Here is a 6,240-nt window from a genome sequence, read left to right as displayed (position 1 = left end):
CTTGATTGATAGATTTGCGGTAAGTTGATGCCCCCTCGAGAGATTAATTGAGATTTGCGAGACTGATGTCCTGATTAGAATTGATTTGATTTTTGCAATGTTGATTGATGAAAATATGAGTTCTTTGATCTCGATGATACAATTTTGATTGATGGATAAAGCTTGATTTGATATGATAAGATTGATTGAGATTTTGTCTAGTTTTAGAAAGGATACATCATGTATAAGACAAGGCTAATCAGAGCGTCTAGTTTCAGGAAGAATACATCCTGTATAAGATTAGATCAAAACTTCTGGTTTCAGGAAGGATACATCCTGTATAAGACATAATTAGATAGATCAGATGTAATCGATTAACAAAATTGATAAGATTGATTAGATAAAGAATTGATAAATTTATTGATATTAGGTGCATGACCAATTAGATATGCTGATGGTAGTTTTGTTGAGGGGATAACATACGATTTGGGCTAGGTGGACAACATCATGAGAGACATGAGTCATCAGTCTAATTGTGTATACACTTGTGATGATGCTTTGCTGATTCCTGTGATATATTTAGCCTTGGATAAGATGAGCTTGTAGGATCTCATGCAAGAATTAAATGCAAGATAAATGCAAATGCAAATGCAATGAAATGCAAACTATGACCGGACTAGTCACTGGATTATTTCTTTTTGTCATCATTGAGATTTTTGAAATATGGGAAGTGAGTGCAAACATCAATGATATAATTAAACCATGATGACTGGAGCATTACTTTCCTAGGATTTTGATATAGAAAGTTAACACAAGCATCAAGGTATAATTGAACCAAGATGACTTGAGTGTTGTTTGTTTAAAATAGGTAGTATTAATCATTTCTATATGCAAATCGGATATGTCTTCGATGATACTCTGAAGATCATGTCCCAAGATAATTTTGCACATATTAATGATTAATTTTCAAAAAGTAGACAAGAAAAATATCATGTTTCTTCCTTGTTCCTCTAGTCAAAGACATCCTGGAGTTACTGAGAAATCATGATAGCAAAAAATCAAGATAAAAAAGTTGAATAATTGTGCTAAAACATTGTCTAAAAGATATCGTCGATTGAAAAGTGTGTGATGTGTTAAGTTTTGATATGTGTTAGTTTGATGATTGATAATCTGATCTTTTGTTTTAACATTGGATGTGTCTCAGTGTTTTCACTTGATAAGTGTTGTCTAACTATTGTTTTACATCTTCGATTAAGCTCAAAATGATCGAGAATTTTTCTCCTAGCTAGGTGCATGATTTTGCCCCAAGCCTAGAAACAAAGTCATTATGATATACTCAATGATCCAAACCATGGTGAGAGAGCAGCTGTGATGCTTGCATATATACAAATGCTTATGATGGATATGGATAGCGTTGATGGAGGATGAATGCAAGCGGAAAGATACATGAACTAATAGATGGAAGAGCTAGCGGACAGATAGTGCATGTTTGCCAGGTTTTCACCATCTATTTTTATTGCACTTTTTCTCATATTTGATTTTTTTTTTCCCCTCCCTTTTCACTATTTTTATTTTTATTTTTCTGCTTTTTCACTGTTTTTTATTTTTCTATTTTTTCACTGTTTTTAATTTTTTTGCGTTTTTAGACATAAAACTTCTTCAGATGCATGTTATTGATAGGTTCCTCGAGCTGATCTCCATCCTATGTTGATAACTAATATGCTCCTGATCCAAATACTATTGTGACCACAAACGGACCTAACCAGTTTGATTCAAATTTTCCTTTCTTTTCTCACTCTGCCCGATTTCTTGGATTTTCCTTTAGTACTAGTTCTCCAACTTGAAAGACTCATGGTTTGACATTGTGATTATAGCTCTGACACATTCTTTGCTAATATACCTTTAAATGATCAAAGGGATTTTGTCTTCGTTCATGGATCAGTTCTAACTCTTGCAATCTAGATACTCATTGTTCTTCATCTGGGATGAGTGCATTTAGTGATACACATAGAGAGGGTATCTCTACTTCAATTGGAAATATTACTTCTGATCTGTATACAAGAGAGAAAGGTGTGGCACCTATTGGTGTGCAGATACTAGTACGGTAGGCCCAGAGAGGAGGGTTCAGTTCAATATGCCAATCTCTCCCAGCATCGTTCGTTGTCTTTTTGAAGATTTTAAGAATAGTTTTGTTAGATCCTTATGCCTGCCCATTTCCTTGTGGATAATATGGTGTGGAGAATCTATGCTAGATTTTAAACTTCTCACATAGCTCTTGTACATCTTGATTCTTGAAAAGTCGGCCATTATCAGTGATAATGGTCATGGGTATTCCATAGCGACAGATGATAAAGTTCAAGATAAATGCAACAATTTGTTTTCTTGTGATGTTTGTGAGAGGTACTGCCTCAATCCATTTCGTAAAATATTTTGTAGCTACAAGGATGAATTTGTGTCCATTGGATGAGGAAGGATTCATTTTTCCTACTAGATCAAGACCCCATTGACAGAAAGGCCAAGATGTTGCTTAAGCGTGAAGTTCTTGTGCTCGTGCATGAATCAAATTCCCATGGATTTGATATTATTTGCATGTTCTAGATATCTGAAAAGAATCTCATTCCATAGTCAGCCAATAATATCCCAAGTGTATGAGTTTTTTTGAAAGGGTAAGACCACTTGAATGAGTGCCACAAATGTCATTATGGACTTCACATAAGGGCTTCTCAGATTCTTCTTATTTGAGACATCTTAAAAGAGTACCATCTAGACCTCATTTAAACAAGATATCTATGACAAGAGTAAAATAGGAGGATTAGCGAATAAAGTTTATGTTTTGATTTTTCGATAAGTCAGGAGGTAGGGTATTATCTTTTAGGTATGTGTAAGTCTGGCCATAGTGTGAGGAATCATGCCCCACAAGGTGATAGATAGTTTGGGAATCGGGATAATTATGAGCAGGGTAAAACAACTCTTCCATCGGGAATTCATAATGCTATTGATTTTCCTGTGTCTGAAGGAGAGAAGCAAGTGTAGCCATGGCATCTGCTGCTTTGTTGTCATTTCTTAGAATCTGCTAGAAATTTATTTCTACAAAGTATTTCTTGATATCATCAACCATCTTTTAACAAGGCATCAGTTTTTCATCCTTTGTTTGATAGTCATCATTAATTTGATCAATGACGAGCTGAGATTCTCCAAAGACTTGAAGTTGTTTAATGTTCCATTCTATAGCCATTTTGATACCTATAACCAAAGCTTCATATTCTGCAGTGGTGTTGGTGCATGGAAAGCTTAATTTGTATGCTTTTAGGATTGTATGACCTTGTGGTGTGATGAATAGAATACCTGCTCCTGATCCACATTGTGTTCCATTATTGATGCTTGTTCCCAGACTAATATTTTGGTGATGTATTGTAAGATATGGATCGAACCCTGGAATGTCTGTAGATGACCAGGTAAAATTGATTTGCCATCTTTTGAAGGATTCCAAATATTTTTGCCTTGCTAGTTCTGATAGAGAGATTGCTGGATGTAGATCAGTTGTGCCAATGATAACTGCCTCTATTGGTTCTATTAGGATAGATAACTTCTCTTGATAAAATTCAAGTAAGGTATCAAATATCTCATCCTCCGGTGCCTCGAGGAGGTTTTTACTGTTAGATACATCCTTTATTTTTACTTTTTCACGGTCTAGTGTTGCCAGTAAATGGTTTTAAACATTAGACCTGATATTGTTTTCTTGATTTTCACTTTTGCGACTAGGAGATTTAACACCCACTTGACTGGAAGATACATTAGTGGAATCCTTGGTGAAATTTGTTGCAGGTTTGATTTCATTAATATATAACGATATGGCCTGGTCATTAGGAAAGGTATCAATGATAGTATGTCCTTCATTTTCCTAGTCCATAGGTTTAGGATGGTTTAAGGATAAAGGATCTTCATGTTAGATTATGTCAAAGATATTAGGGGTCATGATAGAGATGTCAGAGCTTTCAATATATATGTCGATGTCTATAAGGGTACTCTAAGTAGAATGATATCGTGTAAGAAGCTCTTGATCATCCTCGGTTAAGTCCATGTCAACTGAATGTGATTCTGATTCAAGTAGGCTAGTTCATAACGTTTGTTCTGCATACGCATGAACTACATTGACTTCTACATCTTCTTCTTCCCTTTCAATTTCAAGTTGCTCTTGTTTGTTTTTCCATGATAGCAAATATTCTCCATTCCCTTGATCTTTTAGCTACATTTAGTTTTCCATATTTGACAATATTGATGCAAATGATTGTTACATGGATTGTGTGCTTGAAGGTGCTATCTCTTTGTTATGCGGTATAATGACCTCTTGATCTGATTTCAGATTATTACAACACTGCAATGGATTTGAAACTGTTGAGATTATGATTTCCTGCCCATTGTAGGGGAAATTTAAGCATTGATGACATGTTGATGTAATAGCTTGTATGTCTTGTATCCATGGTCTCCCAAAGAGTATATTGTATGGTAGGTCCATGTATATAAAGTGGCATGTTGTGTCTTTCTACAAAGGTCCTACTCTGAGGGGTAATACCACAATTCCTTTAGAGGAATGCTCTTCTTCACCATGGGCTTTGATTTTTATCTTTTTCCTGGGTTCAACTGCATCTTCTAAATATCCTAGAGCATAGACAAGACTCAAAGAGAAAATGTTCAAGCCAGCTCCCCCATCTATTAGGACTCGTTTAACAAGCATTCTATGAATCAACACTTCAATTTGCAAGAGAGTGTTATGGGGATGCTACAATGAATTAATGCTTGGATATGAAGGAGATGAGCTTTGAATAGGATCCTCTAAATTATGTTTGATGGCCATCATGGATATCCCTTGGGGAACTTTAGCTTTGGATGTATTCTTTGGTGATGATGCTATGGAAGGTTCTTGCAAGATTTTAATAAGTGTAAGAATAGATGCCTTTGGAGAGTCAATTTTCTTATGGGGTGATGAGCCTTTGCTAGACATAGGTGCATGATTTTTATCTTTCTCATCCAAATCATTTAGGGATATCTTTAAGTGTTGCATAAAAGAGCCACTTTTCTTTGGAGATGTATTTGAATCCTTGTGAGATTTTGACTTAGTTGGATTTTGATTTTCGACTTGTTTGATTTCCCTGATATGTTGTCTTGTTACTTGTATTTTGCTTTGGTATGTCATATTGATATGATTTTCAGCTATTTCAAATGTTTTTGTTTCCGTTTCAGTGTTTCGATTGTCTAAAAGTTGTTTTGATAAGTGGTGAATAGTCAAGGTAAATGCGATAGAGTGATATGACACTAAAAGAGGATTCAAGTGTTTAAAGGTTTGCAAGTTTTTTGATCTTCGGTTTTGGAGTGCAATGGTGATGATTTTCATAAAAAATAAAGTCTAGTAGGAGTGATATATCCTAGGATGTGGGACAAGATTATCCTGACCAAATGTTTCAGTTTCATGATAGAGGATGATAGACCCTGATGAGAAACTATGTTTGAGTGATTAGTTTATCAAAGAAAGTGATAATGCACTTTGAGATGTTTAGATTTTGAACTTGTTGAGGGTAACGGCTTGAAAACCTTAAGGTTTATATTTCTAGAATCTGATTTGGCAGCTGATAACTTGATCAAGTGGATCAAGCACACAATCTAAGCAGAAAGCGATAGATAACAGGTGTTTTTGTTTACTGTTAATTGATTATGACAGACCTGACAAAGTCATGTAAAGCAACAACTATAAACTAGCAGAAACAAATATTCGTACGACGGACTATGTAGCCTCAAACAACAAGAGATGTGAGCCTATACGACAAAGAAAAAGTTTTCATGTAAAAAGAAGTGTCGTACGACATTTCCTCCTAAACAATACAACTAAACAACAATATCGTACAACAAATCTTATGAAGCCATACGACAAATGATAAAGCTCGTATGACAAATGAATCTTTCATACGGCATGAAACTTCAGTTGATACGAGACAATAGACCAAGGATAAAAAGTGTTTGTTTTGCTGATTTTGATTTATGGATTTTGATGTTTTACTCATGTTTTCTAGTTTTAGCTGTCTGATTTTCCGATTTAGGGATGAATTTGTGATAGCATGGTTTGAAGCCTAAATAGAAGCTAATGCATGGATGCAACTAAATGAGTGGCACATGCCATACTGAACGGGAACACAAGCATACTATAGGCACGTATTCAATCTTCCACTATTTTTAATAATAAACCATTGTCTTTTTAAAAAAAATAAA

This window comes from Cryptomeria japonica, chromosome 7, assembly GCF_030272615.1.
Source record: "Cryptomeria japonica chromosome 7, Sugi_1.0, whole genome shotgun sequence".
NCBI classification, from domain to species: domain Eukaryota; kingdom Viridiplantae; phylum Streptophyta; class Pinopsida; order Cupressales; family Cupressaceae; genus Cryptomeria; species Cryptomeria japonica.
This window is presented reverse-complemented; position numbering follows the sequence as displayed.